General features: G+C 42.6%; 1 protein-coding gene and 1 long non-coding RNA gene across 6 annotated transcripts in view; both read right to left on the bottom strand.

Moving 5' to 3' along the window:
- The window catches only part of LOC117582535 (protein abrupt), a 38,320-nt gene extending 37,577 nt beyond the window's left edge, over positions 1-743 (bottom strand). For all 3 annotated transcript variants that reach the window (XM_034270341.1, XM_034270342.1, XM_034270340.1), the window contains exon 1: positions 620-743. The gene's annotated coding sequence lies outside the window, so the exon portion shown is untranslated. The remainder of the gene's footprint in view (positions 1-619) is intronic.
- A 12-nt stretch (positions 744-755) lies between these two features.
- LOC117582533 lies at positions 756-14,525 on the bottom strand. Of its 3 annotated transcripts, none has more exons than XR_004573724.1 (3): positions 14,503-14,525; positions 12,127-12,473; positions 756-785 (listed from the first exon to the last, which is right to left on the bottom strand). It is a non-coding gene; the product is annotated as an uncharacterized LOC117582533 (long non-coding RNA). The 3 variants fall into 3 exon arrangements; XR_004573722.1 differs by having other exon boundaries at positions 14,497-14,524; XR_004573723.1 differs by lacking the exon at positions 14,503-14,525 and adding an exon at positions 14,472-14,494.
- Between the last annotated feature and the right edge of the window lie 2,893 nt (positions 14,526-17,418).

Genomic DNA, 17,418 nt, shown 5'->3' with positions numbered 1-17,418 from the left:
GTGGATAGTCCAACAAACGGGGGGTTGCTACTCTACGCTGGGAGAGAGTATTAAGGGCTAGCCGAAAAGGAGGAGGTTTTTTTGTATATTTCTTAGACAAATTTTAATAAATGTCTAGGCATAAGAAACTGCCTTAGAAAAACAGTTTTTTAGAGATTTATTTCTTGTTTATTTTGCCTCTGGCAAGAGTATCTTAAAGTTCGTTCATCAAATCTCAGCGCCCTCTGTCCAATTCGAATTCATTCTTGATTGTTTCCAACTGGCCGACGGACGGACACACACGTAAATCTGTCTCCAAGTCCCAGACAGGGGCACCCAGTCACAATTACGCCAAATTAAAAGTTATATTGCGTCGCTCTTTGATTCTATTAAGAATGTTAACCGAAGGGGGGCATGTGCACCACAGAGGAGATGGCAGCTTCATCGGGGGATGCCAACTCGTTCATATTTAACAATATTAAGCAGCATTTCAATTGCGCCGCCTTCAATTAGCGAATTGATTTGCCAGTTGAGACGAGACCAGCAGCAGTAGCCCCCCTTGGAGATAGCCGCTGACCATTTCTATTCATAAATACTTATCGTGTACTTATCCATAAGATATTCTTGGAGTGGTACTCACTGCTGATATTTTTTAGAAGTTGCAGCTTCAGATCTTCTCCTTCGATTTGATGCTGGTTTTCAGCTGGTTTTGCCTTCTGCTCCTGCAGTTGTTCCTTCACTGCTCCAGCTACAGCTACAGCTGCACTTTCAATTGATTTTGTTTGTATTTCTGCTCTGCCTCAGTGCTGTAACAAAGGAGAAACAGTTGAGCATTAGAACAAGTTTGTATTGAATCCCTTCGATGAGGCGACCGGCGATAAAAGTGTCAATTGCAATCAGAATTTATTGCCACCCTGAGATGCGTTGCTCACTTCGAAACAGATTCTCCTCCAACCCTGCAATGCATTGGGATCAAAGTCAATAGTGCTCAACCGAAACCCACACCACAGCTCGTACTTCGAATCTCCTAATACCAAAATTCCTGTTTACCTGTTCTACCTGTTCGCCTGGACGCTGGATCCTGGACCCTGATCTAATTGCAACCACTTAGCACTGGGCTCTGCAGCGTCTGCTGGCCAACGTGGAACAACAATTGGTGTTGATTTTTGTTGTGGGATTTCCTTTTGATCCCACATATAAATTTTGCTGGATGACAGGGCGGCTCGGCCTTTTCCTTGGCCACAGATCTTAGTGCGGAGCGGGCACGGAGAGCAACGTTCGGGATCAAAATAAAGCAACGATTGGTCGAACATTTGAGGGAAATATTTGTAGAGTTTTCTTAGATTTTCTCTCCTCTCCTCTATATCTATAAGAATCCCTTTCCAGAGCTATGCACCGCGTAAAACAATAACCAAACTAATTACTGATACGCGTGGAAATTTTGAGCGAGACAAAAAAAGAAAAGGAAACCCTTTCCCTCTCCATGAAGGTGGGTTGCAATTTTTATTGCCTCATTGTTTTCGGGGCATGTTCGTGGCTCTGGGTTCTTTGCATTGTTCCAGGGCTTTCGCTCTGTGTTTCTTTGGACATTTTTGGGTTAATGTTAATTACCCGAACTGGGGAGGCAAAACCCAAAGCAATTAAAATTTTTATGACGCACTGAGTTATTACTTCAAATCCACAAACTTGAGTAATGACCACGCCCCCCAAGTCCAGCCTCATCTCTTCCTCCACCCCTCCACAAACAGCCAAAGGACGTGAGAATATCTAAGAAGAGCAACAAAAATGTTACAAGAAAAGACAACAAAAAAAAAGAAGGAAAATGAACGCCCACGAAACAAGCCAGAATTAAAAGTGAAGCAGAGAAAAAGAGCAGCAAAGATTTCAAGACCAAGAACAAGGAGAGATATTAAAAAGATTTATTGCCTTATGATTTCCAGAGGGGTCACGACCAGAACAGACCGGGGACTACTGGAGAAGTGCAACTGTTTCGATTACTACCGTCTGTCTGCGTACCTGGGCGGCAAGAGGCAAGAGGCAAGAGGTCAAAGGTTGGGCCATACCCAAAACAGCGGCTCAAATCGAATTGGTTTGCTTTGGCCTGGATCGTTGACTTGCCGATGGCTGGCTGGCCAGCAGTCTTGAACATTTGACAGCGCCTGCACTTTCACTTTTGTTAAGTGAAAATGCTGTAATTAAACCAACTAACTATCAAACTGCAATAAATTATACAAACATATGCAATACACACAGCCAGATACTTATTTCATTCGTTGATAATTTACATAAAACGATTTTCGGCCAGATGCCCACTAATCCATTCAATGCTGAATGCTGCAAGTGAAAAGATTTCCGAGCTCAGATATGTGAAAGTTTATTAATTAGCCAGCAAATGCCAGATCTCTTGGGGAGACGCTTCAAACTGAAGTTAATCTGTGACTTGAGCTGGGAATTGAAGACGTGACTTGGGCAGACAGACTCTAGTTGAAGCGGATACTAAATTTATATTTAAAAATAGTTTGAGTTGAAGAAAGAATCGAGCAAGAAAGTTGTTATTGCTGGAGGGCAAAGAAAGAGTTGCAATTTAATTGATGATGTGACACATTGAAGATCTGTTGGGGGTAGATTACATTTGTGAACATTTTGGTTCACTTTTCTCTGATCAAAGACAATCAAAATGCCAGCACATCCTGCTCTGACTATTCCCCAAGGTATTGCGGAATTTTAACCCAAACAAACGCTGTGCCCAAGCTCTGACGTCATTTTAGTTTGTAACCAAAACAAAGCTTAGCTTGTAATTACTTTCCCGACTACACCTAACAAGCCACAAAACTGAAGTTGTTTCCTTTCGAGGCGCTCAGTGAGTGTGGGTGGGCGAGCGGCAGGACACAAAGGATTGCATGATTAGGACGCATATCAATTACAGCTACAAGACTTTCTCCCTTGCCCCCCGTTCTGTCTCTCTCTCTCTCTCTCTGTACGGTGTCCCCTAAGCCAAATGCGATTAACATAAAAGGTCAGCAGGGGCTACAGCTACCGCCCAAAACAGCCATAGAAAGTGGTTAAAAAATAACAACAACGAAAACAACTGTAGTAATAGGCGTAATAAGAATAATTGGTGATACGGGAGTCGAATGGGGAGTCCCTGCTCCCCCCTGCTCCCCCTGATCCTGGTGCCTGTTTCCAGGGTTCGCTGTTGTTGCTGTTTTGTGGCAAGCGTTGACTTGTGACCGTTTCATAAATACCGTTATAAACAAATTACGACAACAACTATGAATGGAATACATATATACACAAAATGTATTTTTTATTGCTCACATTTACACATGTTGAAGCAACGCCCAGCCACAGGCCCAGCCGCCGCCACCCCCCGAAAAATAATTATGAATTTCTAATGAAATTAACCTCCTGCCAGGATCTGGCCGAGGCGAGGGTGAGAGTGTTTATTTGCTGACGGGCCCACAACTATCCGAGAACTCATACTATCCCTGCCTGACCAGAGGACAGCTGGAGGCCCGAAACTCCGCTCCTCCTGGTTTTCATACTGCTCTCCTCCTCCCGCTGCTGTTGCCAATGACCCCGGTGCTGGCCACCTTTCTTTCCGTTCGCACATTGTAATTTTCGGTAATAAAAACGTTTTTTTTCTTGTTGTTTTACTTCATAATTCTTGTGTGGGTGCTGGCAGAGCATATGAGTTAGGGTTCAAACTCCAAGAGGATAATTGCAGGACTACTCCAGGAATCGTAGACGATAAGGTCTGGGTTGCAGAGTGCTAAAAACAATGTTGAAACTGCTTCTAAATATTAGATAAATTCGCGGTAGATTTGGGTTTTCTTTGGAAAACACTACGGGTATAAATTCTAAACTGAAACACATCCAGCAAGGCTTTACCTCTCCAATCTCTGGTAAAGTCTAAGCAAAGCCTGTTCAAAGAATATGAATATAAAAGGTTCAACATATCCAAACGATTTATTTGTGCGCCTCGTGAATCACCTTCAATTCGAGAAAACAGCAAGAATAGTGGCATTGAGGCGGCATCGAGAGCCCCGCCAACTGTCCGGTTAAGCTTAAGTGGGTATTAATTTCTCCCCAATGACGCGGCGTCCTTGCCTCCACACCTCAACGGCAGAACTCCCCCAAGGATTGGGAGCCCACGCTGCCCAAAACCAAGAACAAGCTGCGATTGCATTACCACAACATTTCGAGCCAAGTAGAAGCCGCGGTGCGGCTGGGGTATGAGGGGGTATGGGGCAACCGTAAGCAGTTAGTCACAAATACAATCGCGTAATTAATTAAGCGCGTCAGCTGGACACTGACCGCTGCTGGGAAGGGTGCGAGGGGGGAACGTGGTCCCACTGAAAGGATAAGCACAGTGGAACAAATTGGTAAATGCCTCGATGGAGATGGGGAATGGAATGACCGAATCAACCATGAATCGGATGTGGGCTATTGTTCACTTGGGACTATAGAAAAACCAAAGACAGTGGGATAGATTCGAGTAAATGTGGATAGATAGTTTTTCTGATCCATGTACATTTATGACCGTTGCCGTTAACTCCCAACTTTCATCGCAGAAACTTGTTGCATAAGCTTTAGCATTGAATCTGTCTATATGGCCCATTGTCCGCTTAGGAGCCCATGCTGGGCACGGGTGCTTAACCCGCGACACACGCATTGTGCTCTGTGTTCTTGGGTGGAACGAGTGGGTCCGGGGGGAGCACAGGAATTGGCTGGGTAACCAACAAACACACCTCAAATCGCGTTTTGTCCTTTATCAGGTAATTCACTTTTTAACTTGCTCTTCGCATTTTATTTTGTAATACCACTTGGGGCCACCATTCTTTCCCCCCCTCTCTCTCTCTCTCTCTCTTTCGTTCTTTCTTTCTTTTTTTTTTTTGTAATTGTTTGCCATTAATTACGGGCAAGAAGGAGACGAAGGAGAAGGAGCAGCAGCAGCAAAGTCGAAGTCGAAGTCGCGCAAATATTTCCGCTTGTACCCATCCATCCCCTTCTGTAATCGCCGCGGGCAGTTGTTAATTTTATTTATAAGTCCGAATGACACACCTTCCTGCCAACTCGATTTACGATCTGTGCATTAACGGTTAATGGCAGGCCCTGTCGTTGTCTCTCACTCTCTGTCCTCTGTGTGGGCGTGTGTGCCTGCTCAAGGATGAGCTTGAGTGCTATTGAAACAATTGGCATTTCGCTATTTAATTGCACTCCGAACCGGGGTGACCAGCAACGAGAAAGGACGAGCCTTTCAAATAGAACTTGCCCAAATATGATTTCCGTTTCCGGTTATTGCCACAGCTCCAGTCCCCTCACCCATCAACACACTCGTCTCGCCGACGTACTCTCTAGCTTTTCGGTGCCAATTCGAACATGTTTGAGCCAACACGAAGTGCAGTGCAACCGCAATCGGTTCCAACTCGAACCGCAAAGTGTGTGCGAAGTTTCGTAAGTTGGGTGGGTTGAGTGGGAGAGAGAGCGGGCTTTCATATTCATATTCATTCATTCATTCTCTCTCTCGCTCTCCCAAAAAGCCGGCAAAATAGCAAGAAAAACAATAACAAACCTCAGCTGAGAAAATCGCAGCCAGCTAAAAATGCTTAAGAGTAAAATGAGAAAGAGAGAGAACGGAAGAGAGCAAATGCAGTCACGCACACACTCGAACACACACTCATATTAATGTAAGCTGAGGCCAGTCCGAGTGGCGACTTCTTTGTAATGTCTTTTATTTATTGCAATCTGCGGGATGAGGTGGGCGTGGGTGGAGCGCGGCAGTAGGGTCGGGGGTAGGGATAAGCTGTAACCGTTATGCCATCATCTTATGCAGCTCTTTCTCTCTTGGTGTGTGTGTGTTTGTGTCTGCTGCGTGTTTGTGCATGTGCAATCTTAAGAATGTACGAGTATTTTTCGTTCTTTGGCGCTTGGCTCGCGGCCAAATCGAGAAATCAAATCAATAATTTTGTTAAGGGAGAAGGAGAAGAAGACACACAGAAAAGGAAGACGCGAATGATGAATAAGGAGTCGAGAAGAAAGGGCGTAAATAGTGGAATCAAAAGCTTAGCGTGAACTTTCATATTTAAGTTTCACATTTTGTTTGAAAATGCAATTGATAGAACATTTGCGGCTCGGCTTCAATATGACACACCTTTCAGTAGCTGCACTTAGCTCTTAAGAACCCGCACAGACACCATCATCATTATCATCATCATTCAATTCAATTGGGGTTTCCCCGTCTTTGTCCTGTCTGCCAATCCACAAAAATCCACGCTACAACCGCTCTCTAGAGCCATGAGAATAACGCGAATAGCGGAATCAAAAGGAAATCCACAAGCATAAAAATCAAATAAAGCAAGAGGAGAAGAGAGGAAAAGCTGTGCGAGAACAAAATTGACGACCATGAAAAGGGAAAAACGTGGCAGCAGAGGTGGATGGCGAAGTAGCCACAGTCGCTGGGTTGGTGGAGGAGGCAGGAGGAGAAAAAACGGTTGTAAACGCACACGCCAAACGAGGTGTGGGCAAGGGGAGAGGAAATCCGCGATGACACGTGCTTTTTTGCAGCTGTTTTTGTGGAAAACTCGCAACTGCGCGAAAAAAAGGACAAAAACAAAAAGCGAAAAACGAACGCAGTGCAAAATCAAAGAGAAAAGATAGCCACAGGCTTCGAAGCATTACATACCCTAGCAGAACGATGTGTGCCTTTCCGTGGTTTATTTCGGCGTATTATTCGTAATTGGTTAAGAGTATCAACTTGTTATGAAAACTAAAATACGCAACTAAACACTTTCCGTCTCAAAAAAATATAATTGAAAGAAAATGTTGGCTCTCCATAAGGGTATCAGATTTGCGAATAAACGAAAGCCCGAGCATAATCAGAAGCAGCCACGCCAATGCAGCCGACTCGACGAAGTGTATAAAGCGGAGACAGCGATACAAGAGCAATGCAAAAATGGGAGCCTAAGAGAGCCACCAAAGAGCCAAATATCAAACGGCAAGAGCTGTGCCCAGCCGAACAGGAGTCTGAGGGGAAGACAAGACAGCCTGCAGGTGGCAGCACAGCACCAATGTTGTTTATGCCACTTTGTGTTGTTGGTCTCTATAGGTGAGTGGGCTAGAGTTGGGGCGGGGAGAGGCCTCTCCTCAGACAGGCAGCCACCGCAGAGTGCAGCTGACGCGGGACGAACCCAGACGTCGACGTCTTTTTGGCGCGTGACGTTGAATCCGAGTTGCTGGGGCAGGGCGGGGGAACTGGCAGATGGCAAATTGCATTATTATGCGAGTGTCTGCAATCTGTACAACCCACACACGCACGAACACACAGACGGAGAAGAGAAAAGAGATAGAGAGAGCGACTAAAACAGAAAGAAGAACAAAACTAAAAGTGCAACAAAATACGCAATAACAACAAACAACAAGAGCCAAACGAGGGCTGTATTACGATAGTCGCGGCTTTGATACCCTTGCTTACTTGGCCGTCATCACATTTGTTGGGAATGCCCTGCAGAGTTTCCTATGCTCCCTTGGCTGCGTGCAAGCAACTGTTACACCTTCTCTGCGAGGGTATCACAATATTTGGACTGCATCGGGACCATTCGTTTGGCGTCGGTCGATGGGCGATTAGAAATTCTGCAGAGGCTTGCCCATGGGTGGAGCGTGGGTGTACGTAGGAGGGGGTCAGTTGTGGTGATGGGTCATTCGGGGGGTTTACATTCAGTTTTGTTCAAAAATTAATAGAATTTCATAAGCTTTTCGGTTGCATCTCTGTGCTGTCTCTTTCTATTTTCCCCCAATTTATGTGCAGGCTCTGCCAGTGGCGGCGGGCCTGCACTGCTCTCTTTTGTCCGTGCTCTCTGTCGCACTCTGGTCTGCAGTTCGCACTCTCTCTTTTCGTCGCTGGCAAGTCTATTTGTTGGCTCGCTCTTTCAAATGTTAATTTGAATTTTTATTAGGTTTTAGGCATGCATTGTTGTTGTTGCCGCTCTGCTGCTCCTCTGCTGCTGCTCTGCTACTTCTGCTGTTGTCATGCATTTTATTTTCACTTAAAATTGCAATTGTTAGTTGTGAAAGGGGGTGGCGGGTAGGGGGCTGACCGACGCTGGCTTCGCTGCTGTCATCGTTGAAAGTGCGACTGCGTTAGAAAATTGCATTTGATAATACTAAACACACACACTCGCACTCACATGGAAAGCACACACATAGAAATCAGTTTTTTTAGGTCGTGGGTTGGGCAACGCCAACGGGAGCGGCAGAAGAAAACAAAATATCTGCAATGGGTAACAGTAAAATGTTTACGTTGGGCGGCTTACGTGTTGAGATGGTGCTACGTTATAGCTGACGTTACAAGTTCGTTGAGTGGAAATGTCGAAGAATTATTCAAGGAGGATAATCCTTCCAGGTGCCACTTTGCAGTCGAGTTAATCCGACTAATCGAGTTGAATACCTTTGCGCCATAGATAACTCTACATCAAAAATATATCATAAGGAATACCAAAGCTATTTAATTAATCAAAAGAATTTATTTAAGAATCGAAATTGTTCGAAAGATGGCAATAACACGACTGCCTTAAGCTACGGACTCCTTGCAGTAATATTTTTGTATTGCAGTGCAAAAATATTTCCGATGATGAACATTTTTAAATCAATCAATAAACAACGAGAAATGTACTCCGTGGCACTTGAAGAATATTTTACAATTATCTTTTTCCCATTTACCAATCGCAAATATTATGATGAAAATGTTCCAACGAATCGATGGGAGAATTACTTTTACTGCATGCCTCATAGTGGTAATCCTTGGCTGCTTTAAAAATATTTTTGAAGGATTTACCTTTGCAGGTAACATTGATAAAGTGCCACATCATTCAGCGTCGTCTTAACTCCACCTGACAAGTAAGTACCAGCCATTGCATTTTTTGTGCACTTTTTTGGAAATTTGTGCCAACTCATGAAGCAATCGCGACTTCTACAAGGCGGCGCCGCCGCCGGCGAGTGAAATTGCTTGGCACAAAGGAAACAATTGAACAGCTCTGTCCTCTGTCCCCTCACAGTCCTTTCTTTCAACGACCGATTTCTTTGTATCCGAGTATCCTTCGGTTCTACACTTTTTTTCCTAAGAGCGGAACTTCAATTACACATTTGCTCACATGCGAAGCAAACAGAGAACACAAAAAAAGAAAACTAAAAGTCACTGGCCTGTCAGGAGGAGGGACGGTCGCAATCCAAATCACATTTACCGACGGCTTTCTTGCCTTCAGCCATATCTTTTGGCCACTTTGAATGTTGCTCTTTTTGCATTGTTGTTCTTCAATTTTGATTGGAATTACGAATATTGTGGTCTGTGGGTCGGTGGGTCCTTGGCCACATCCTCCACATTGCGGCTAATGGCAGTGGAGCATTTTATACCCTTTTTCGCAGGCAATAAAAACATTTTCTTTCTCTTTTTTTGTTGTTGGTCCACCCACAACAAAAAATGAAATAATGAATAATATGAAGAAAAATACTTGCCTTGCTTCTGTGTGTGTGTGAGAGAATTTTTTACGCTGCTGTTTCTGTTGTGGAAACAGAAAACGCATTAAGTGCGCGGTTTTCCATTGTTTATAACATTTGTGCCACCCCGAGAAGGCAAAGGGATAATTAAGAATGCTTATTTATCTAGAACGCGGCCACGGCGCCGATTGTCCAGTTCCCCCATTCCCGTTCCCGTTCCCACATCACCATCCCCAGCCCGGCATCCTTCCATCTGCATGACCGCAGGGGGGCAAACCCCACGAAAAGGTTCGTAAAAAGCCAAAAAACTTTTATTTTTTATGATAAATGGTAAAGGTTTGGGGGGAACAGGGTAATGGAATGCCATCCCATGAAACGGATGGTGATGGTACATACTAGGGGTAGAAGGCGCCAGCCAAAGGTCACGAGATGTTTGGAACTGAGAAAATTACGATTGAGACATAGAAAAAAAAGATATGCATGATGGAATGGTACTGGAATATATAATGGTATCGTTCTAGTGAACGACAAAGAATCGGAGAAGGCTGCCATCGACTATTACTTGAAGAATGGATCATAACAATCGGTCAATGGCAACTTTACTTTTACTAATTTGGGAGTAAACTGCAATAAGGTTTAATGGAATGTAACTAAATTTATGGTAAACCAATGGAAATAGGTTGACGACAACTGAATTGAATACAATTTAAAGAATTAAACATCACAAAATAATACAGGAAATGTAAACATGTTTTCGGTGTATATTTACACTGAGAAGACATCCTCTCAATGGTCTTCTTGCGGAATGCAGTGGGCAGAAGGAGGCCGAGAGACCTCATAGATTGCGACACAATATAATCAATGTAATAGAATGAGCGACATAGAAGAATTGTTCGCAATAAAAAGGAATAAAGGGAATCAAAGTACATTGATGTCTGTACACAAATGCAGTTCAAATGGTTTTATAAAAGATTAAAATGAAGCCATCGGAATTGCTAGGGGAAATAACTGTTGAGCATGAAAGTGTTCACAAGTAGCATATGGCACATAAGAAGGTCTTCAAATCAAGCATGAAACCACAAGGTGGTTCTACCTAAGCATCTAGACAAGACAGGCACGTTAGTTCGTCGCGTGGTAGCTCCCGTCAAAAGGTCACTTGTTCTCGGACACCTATCCAAATCACCTATGGGCTTCAATCATTGAGTATTTGCAGCGTCTACCCAATATTTTCTCCGCTAATTAGCTTGGCCGAAAGTTGGCGAGTTGAAAATTACCCAGGCACCGAAACGGAGGAACAATTTTGGAAACTGAACTGACGCTGGAGAGCAGCCAGCCCAAGACAAGACGATGGCGGTGCCGTTGGGCAGAGCAGTGGTAGCGCACACGCAAATCACTTGTTTTTATGTAATTAACTGCCTTGGCCCCCTTGGGTTAACGGAGCCTGGGTCTTTGGGGTCTTAGCCGGGGTAATTAACCAAAAACCGATCGCTTCTTACACCAACAAAATTCCAAATTTTGGCATAATTTCCAGCAGCAGTCGGGTGCGCACCTTTCGGGGTTTTTCGCTTGGAAATCTATCTACCTATCTATCTATCTATCATCTATGTATCTATCAGGTCGTTCAATGACCGATAAAATTGCCTCAACCGTCGCGACCAACTCGACCGACTCCGACCAAAGACCCAGCACTGCCTTTTAGCGGGTTATTGATTATTAATATTTCTTCTTCTATCCCTCTGTTTCTGTGTCTTGTGTTGCTTTTTTTTGGTAAGTTGTTCCCAAACATTTTTTACCATTTGCTGTAATTACAGCGACGCGTTAATTGTTCGCCTCCTCTGCATTCTGTGTGCCCCCTTGGTTATACGTGCGCTGCGGTGCGGTGCGGTGCGGCTTCCCTACCCTCCTGGTTTCCATGTGTTTCCACTTCTATTTGTGTTTGTTTTCGATGCTGGAGTCGACAGCCCAAAGACAACACTCGTCGCGGTGAGGAATCTACACTTACGCGGTGTTCGGTATCGAAGACCCCCGACCTCTCAACGCACACACAGATTCCGGCTCCGACTGTGACTGTGACTCCGGCGTTCATTAGCTGCTATTACCATTATTGCCCACACAGCCACTGCCAAAGCAAAGCCAATTACTGCACAAAAATTCCCCAAATTGCGGAGTTTTGATAAATGGATCTGTGCCACTGAAGAGGACACCAGTCAAGGGCCCCACAGATCCATCATAATCGTGCCCACATCTCTCAAAAGTAATCCAAAAGAAACTTTAACGCTTTGTGTAAGCCAATTTTGGTAAGCAATAAAACTGGCTAACGATCACTAGGAGAGATCGCAAATAAAGTTTACGGGCATTTGTTAACCTACTTTGGCTTGGGTAAAAATCGAAACCTAAAAAACATACAATCAATCGCAACAATAGGATCACTTCAAATGAGGTCTCTTCTTGGCTGAAAGTACCATCTGGGCGGACTGACAGTCATGGTAACACGGTATTCAATTTTATAAGCCAAGTCATTATTAGAACTAAAAAAATTGTCGGCTAATTCCCTAGTTAGTTCCCTGACTAAATCTCTACAACTAATTTTGTGGCCCAGATGATACAAAGGCTAACGTAAAATGCTCATTTATTCGACATTGTATGCAAACTTACCGCTGGCACTGTATGGGCTCCTTTTCCTTCTGGACTATTAACTGTGATCGGTAGTCGTAGTCGTTGTCGCCGTCACAACCGCATGCACAATTTTCGTTCGAAGCACTTGATTTTTTGGTCACTGGGGGTGGTCAATGGTGGTCGTTCGATGACACAATTGTATAATTTGAACACTTTTGAAACACGAGCGATATATTGCTTGTAATTTTGTTGGTTTATGGACGAGGAAGGGTAGCAAATAGGGTTTATATTCTCTTTTGTAAAATGGATTAGACACGAATTTTCGCCGATTTAGAATTTAGTTTGATTTCAATGCGCTGGGGGACAAACACTGCACAAACGGCAAACTGTAAAGGGAAATCGAGGAATGAAATCAATGAGACCACCAACAAAACTTTGACAATTTTGTCAACAGCAACAACAAACGAATGACAACAACAACCAACAAACGAACGGCATTTTCATGGATTTTGCCGAAAAGCTCACGGACAAGAACAACAGCAGCAAAGAGTGCAAAGCTTATGCTAAGATATTACGACTAAGGGATACCCGCTATTCATATAATTTGTAAGTGCAATAAGCAGAAAGTGATCCAATATGAATCCATAGAGTACTACTATTATGGTCTTCCTCTATTTCTTCTATTTCTTAACGTATCTGTGATCTTTCTTCTGTCAAATCCACGCACACATCTCCGTCTCCTACTTTAACACTATATACCCTGCTACTCCTCTGCTATTGCTGGGTATAAAAAGCACCGAAATGCAACTGGGAAGCAGAAGCAATGACAGTGGCTGTAGTAGAGCAGGCAGGTAACTCTTTGGTTTGGGTTGCACTTTCAGCGTTTTGTTGTAGTTGCTTTTCCGCTATTTTGACTTTGCCTTTGATTTTGGCTTTGCTTTTGTGTTGGCGTTCGTGTTCTGGTTATGCTTCTGATTCTGATTCTTATTCGGATTCAGATTCGGATGGTGAATCTGGTTCTCTCTGTGTGTGAATTTCGTTTCGTTTTTTATTAATAAAATGCACAACTTCCGTTATTAATTTTGCAACGACAACAATTGCCGCTGGCATGTCGCGCGCTCGCAGTCACTGCCTCTCACTCTGTCACTCTCTCGCTCTCTATTTGCTTCTCTTTCTTTGTGTTGGAACAGTAGACGTCGACGTTGACGACAGCCGCTGACAGACAGACAACAAATACAACAAATCCGTGACAAGCTTTCAACGTGTGTGTCGCCTACGGGAGGTGGGTGGCGTGGCCGAGGGGGCTCCCTGCATCGTCGAGGCGACTCTAGGGGACACAATCGCACTCCTTTGCACGCGACTCTCTAGCGCTCTTTCTTGCTCTCTCTCTCTCTCTCTCTCTCTCCTTCTTTCTGTCGCGCTGCATTCATTCATAAAAATCAGGTTGTAAAAAAAAACGCACAGCAACTGGGATTTTTATTTATTTATGCCAAATTGCCGACGCTTAATGACATTCGTTGTTGGTGTATTTGCTGCAGTTGTTGAACATTTGCAGTAATTGTGGTTGAATCATTTATTTTGTGTGTGTGTTTGCAGTTATTATTGTTGAACAATATTTTCATTTTCGGTTATATGCAGTTGCAGAAAGTTTTTAAGTGATTTTGAGGTAATTTGTAATTTTTGTGGACTATTTTTGTGGTATTTGCAGTAAATTGTTATTACATTTTGTATTTGTATTTTTCACATTGCACTTTTAGAGATAGTATTGTCTTTTATTTACACTGAAACCCAATAGGAAATCAGACACAATTTCGGTTTGTATTGTCACTGTAAGTCACTTATTGTTTGTTTACTTATGTCGGATGTGATAGGGATGAATCACTAATAGCTTATTTATGGAAGTACTCAGAACTCTAATTACACTTTATTTGTAATGAAACCCTAATAGAGATAGTCTTTCGTTATGCAAAATATGGCAATTGCACTCAAAACTTGGAAAGGAGAGTTTGTTAGGAAATTATTTTTTATTTCTTGGAATACAAATATTTTTTGTTTTGGATGCAATTGCTGAACAATTTTGTTTGTTTAGGCAGAAGATTTGATTGAGATTACTTTTAAACGTTACAGAGAGTTGTATTTGTTTTGTAAAACAAGTTAAAATAAAGTTTACTTAGATACAATTGGTTATTTGATATTCACTGATAGTTTATTTGGATTGAATTTTGTATTGTACTTTCACTGGTAGTTATTTGTGTGTTTCTTTGTTTATTTATTGTTATTTCTTTCGATGTTCCTTGTTTTATTTATTTTAATAAATTTGATATTTGCTGCAAGTGCAGCATCAAAAAACGTGCGAGTCCAAAACCAAAACAAATGCAAATCACAGTAAAAATAGAGATAATGCCGCACTTGAACCTGCCCGTCTGATTGCTGGAATTTTACTCCGAGCGCGTAATAAGAATTCTTGTTTCGAGGCGGAAAAGTATCTCGCAGATACGCGGTGTACTGTATGTATGGGTTGCATGCCAGCCGATGGTTCGCTGCGAACGTGTTGGGTCGAACATGTTGCTTGGCCACCCGCATGACACTACGTTGGCTTTGGTGTGTGTGTTTTTTGGGATTTTTTAGGCCCGAACTCGCACGCACACACAGGCACACGGCCGATGGCCACACAGATACAATAATATCTTTGAATGGACAGCAATCACGCACACATGAACAAACACACACTCACATCCACAAAACGACTATTATCTAAGCCACACAATCAGATTGTGTGCTTACATTTCCCGACTTCGACTTCGACTTTGACTCCGAATATTGAGTACGAGCACTCGTATGGGTAGAATTGATTGCGGACTTCGGAATAAAGAAAGAGTTGACCAATTGAAATAAAGAATTATTTTGACCACAACTAAGGGGAAAAGAATTTTCTACCGTTAACAATTTTTAGATTAATTAAAAGAAAATATAGACAGATATAGTCAAAAATAAACATTAGAAAACTCATTAGATAGTGCCAAATCATAGCGAATGAGTTGAGAATTCCTATGGAATTTTTTATTGCATTCAAAATTTTTTTAAGCAATTCATATTTTTAGTCAAGCGATTTATAGTTCAGCGCCTGATCCGTAAATTATTTATTAGTGGACTTTCCACTACGCAATTGTTAAACGGACTTCCATAAATCAGTGACAATTGTAGTAGAAATAGAAATTGAGTGGATTGAAATGAGTACTATGATACACATTGCATTAATATTCTCAACACGATTGGAGATCATGTGCCATGGGTTAGCAGTCGGCAAAACAAATCACAACTACGATTGAATAATTACAATAATTCAAACCATATTACTGCAAGCTAGATAAATGCATACATTTTGACTAAATTAAGGAACAAATTTAGAATTTAGGTCATAATTATAGTGCGCGTATTTGATTTATAAGTGTTGCAGCTGGAATTTCTTAGGCCTTAAATCTTCACCTAGAATTGCAGATAAATTATAGTACACACTCTATATAATAATTTCAAAACTCCCCCACAAAACCTAGCCATGTAGCATCTACTCATATACAATATTATATACCATATACACTTTCACCGCACTATAATGCCCCATTCCTTACAGCAGCAGCAGCAGCCGCCGCCCCTCCAGGAAGTCATTAAGCTTGTAGAGGTTGGAATAAATAAAGTTTCCCTCCCACTTTCGGGGGTCGGCTGGCAGGAAAGCTATAAGGTGGCAGGGCATACCATGGCAGATGCAACTTTATTGAACGCGACAAAAACAAAATAAATTGACGCGTAAAAACACTCGAAATACAAAAACATCGAAATTGTCGCGATCCAGAGATCCGAAAGATGCCAGCTATCTGGAAGATGCAGCGCAAGTTCGCGGCAGGCGGTGGCTAATGTATCTAATAGATACACGACAGCATGTCAGCCGCTTGCAGTGGAGCGAGTAAGGGGAGAAAAGTGTAGGGGGGAACAGAGTGTGGAGGGTGTGTGTGTGGCATGTTTGATATGATACGGTTCCGTTCCGGATGGCTCTCTGTAGATCTGTGGGTGAGGTACCTTGGAATACTCTGGGGCTTCCAGCTCTACCTTGGCCTGCTTTCCACCCCGCCACTCTGCCCACCAACCTACTCCCCTTTTGGATCGTTGTGCTCCTCGTGAGTCTCCAATTAACATTGGGATTGTAGTACACTTTTAATTTATATCTTATTGATGCCGGCGACATTTGTATTTATTTTTACCCATTTACCCAAAAACTCAGCGGGCAGGGGGCGGGCTATGGGCGGCTATGTACTATCCATACAAGATTCACTTCCCCGATCCGTAGCTGATTGTGTGTCTGTCTGTGTGGAATGTTATTTTTATCGAGAGTGTGTGGAAGGAAAGCTAAAATTTATATGGAATAGGTGTCGCAGCGTCTTGATATTTTTGGTGTATAATTATTGTTAATATTTGTTGCTGCTGCTGCTGCCCCCTCCTTTTCAGCTGTCTCTTCGGTGTGTTGTTGCTGTTTTTTATCTATACTCTAATTAAAATATTCGGTTGTTTTGTGCTTTATATTGCTCTGCGAGTATTCGAGTATATAGCGACACATATAGCTATCCCCTAATGCCGCGATCTGCCACATCTAAATGTCTTCTGTGCACATTTCAATGCTAGTCGAGGGAAATTGCTGTGAAGCCAAACAAAAATAAATGAATAAATGAAATAGGAGCAACAACAATTGGGTTCGTGGGTGGTTCACGTTTATTTTTAATATAAAAAATAAGTATTTTCAGTTTGATTTTAATGGCTCGCTTCTCGCTATGACATCTGTGCGTGATTATGATATTATTTTGAGTGGCGTTGCTCAGTGTTGACAATTGGGAAATCTTTGATCTTATATGTTTGATTTGGAATTTACCAGCACCGGTAAACATCTCAACAAAAGTTAAGAAAGACCACAAAAAAGGTCAAGGCTGAAAAGCAAAATTCGCAAAGTTCTGAGAACTTTGCCATTCTTTGACTTTATATTTTCATTGATATATTAAATAAAAAATGGAAAATAAAACTAGTAAGCCGAATTGATCACATTTCATTTCAGTGATCAGATCCATAAATATTCCCTCAGTTCAGCTGCGCACATTTCACGTACCTCAGCTAATTGAGCCTTGCACTCAATAATTAGACAACATCTCTTCCCCCTTAACTTTCCGCCCCAACTCACTCTCTCTCTCTCTCTCTCTTCTCCATTATTTCCATTTTCCAATGGAATTTCTCTCTGCGTCTTTAATGGAGTCATCTGCGTTGGGTACTCGAGGGCCTAATAGGGGAATA

Source organism: Drosophila guanche, unplaced genomic scaffold, assembly GCF_900245975.1.
Source record: "Drosophila guanche unplaced genomic scaffold, DGUA_6, whole genome shotgun sequence".
Classification (NCBI taxonomy): Eukaryota; Metazoa; Arthropoda; class Insecta; order Diptera; family Drosophilidae; genus Drosophila; species Drosophila guanche.
Note: the sequence above shows the minus strand (reverse complement) of the source record. Positions and strands in the feature narration are given on the sequence as shown.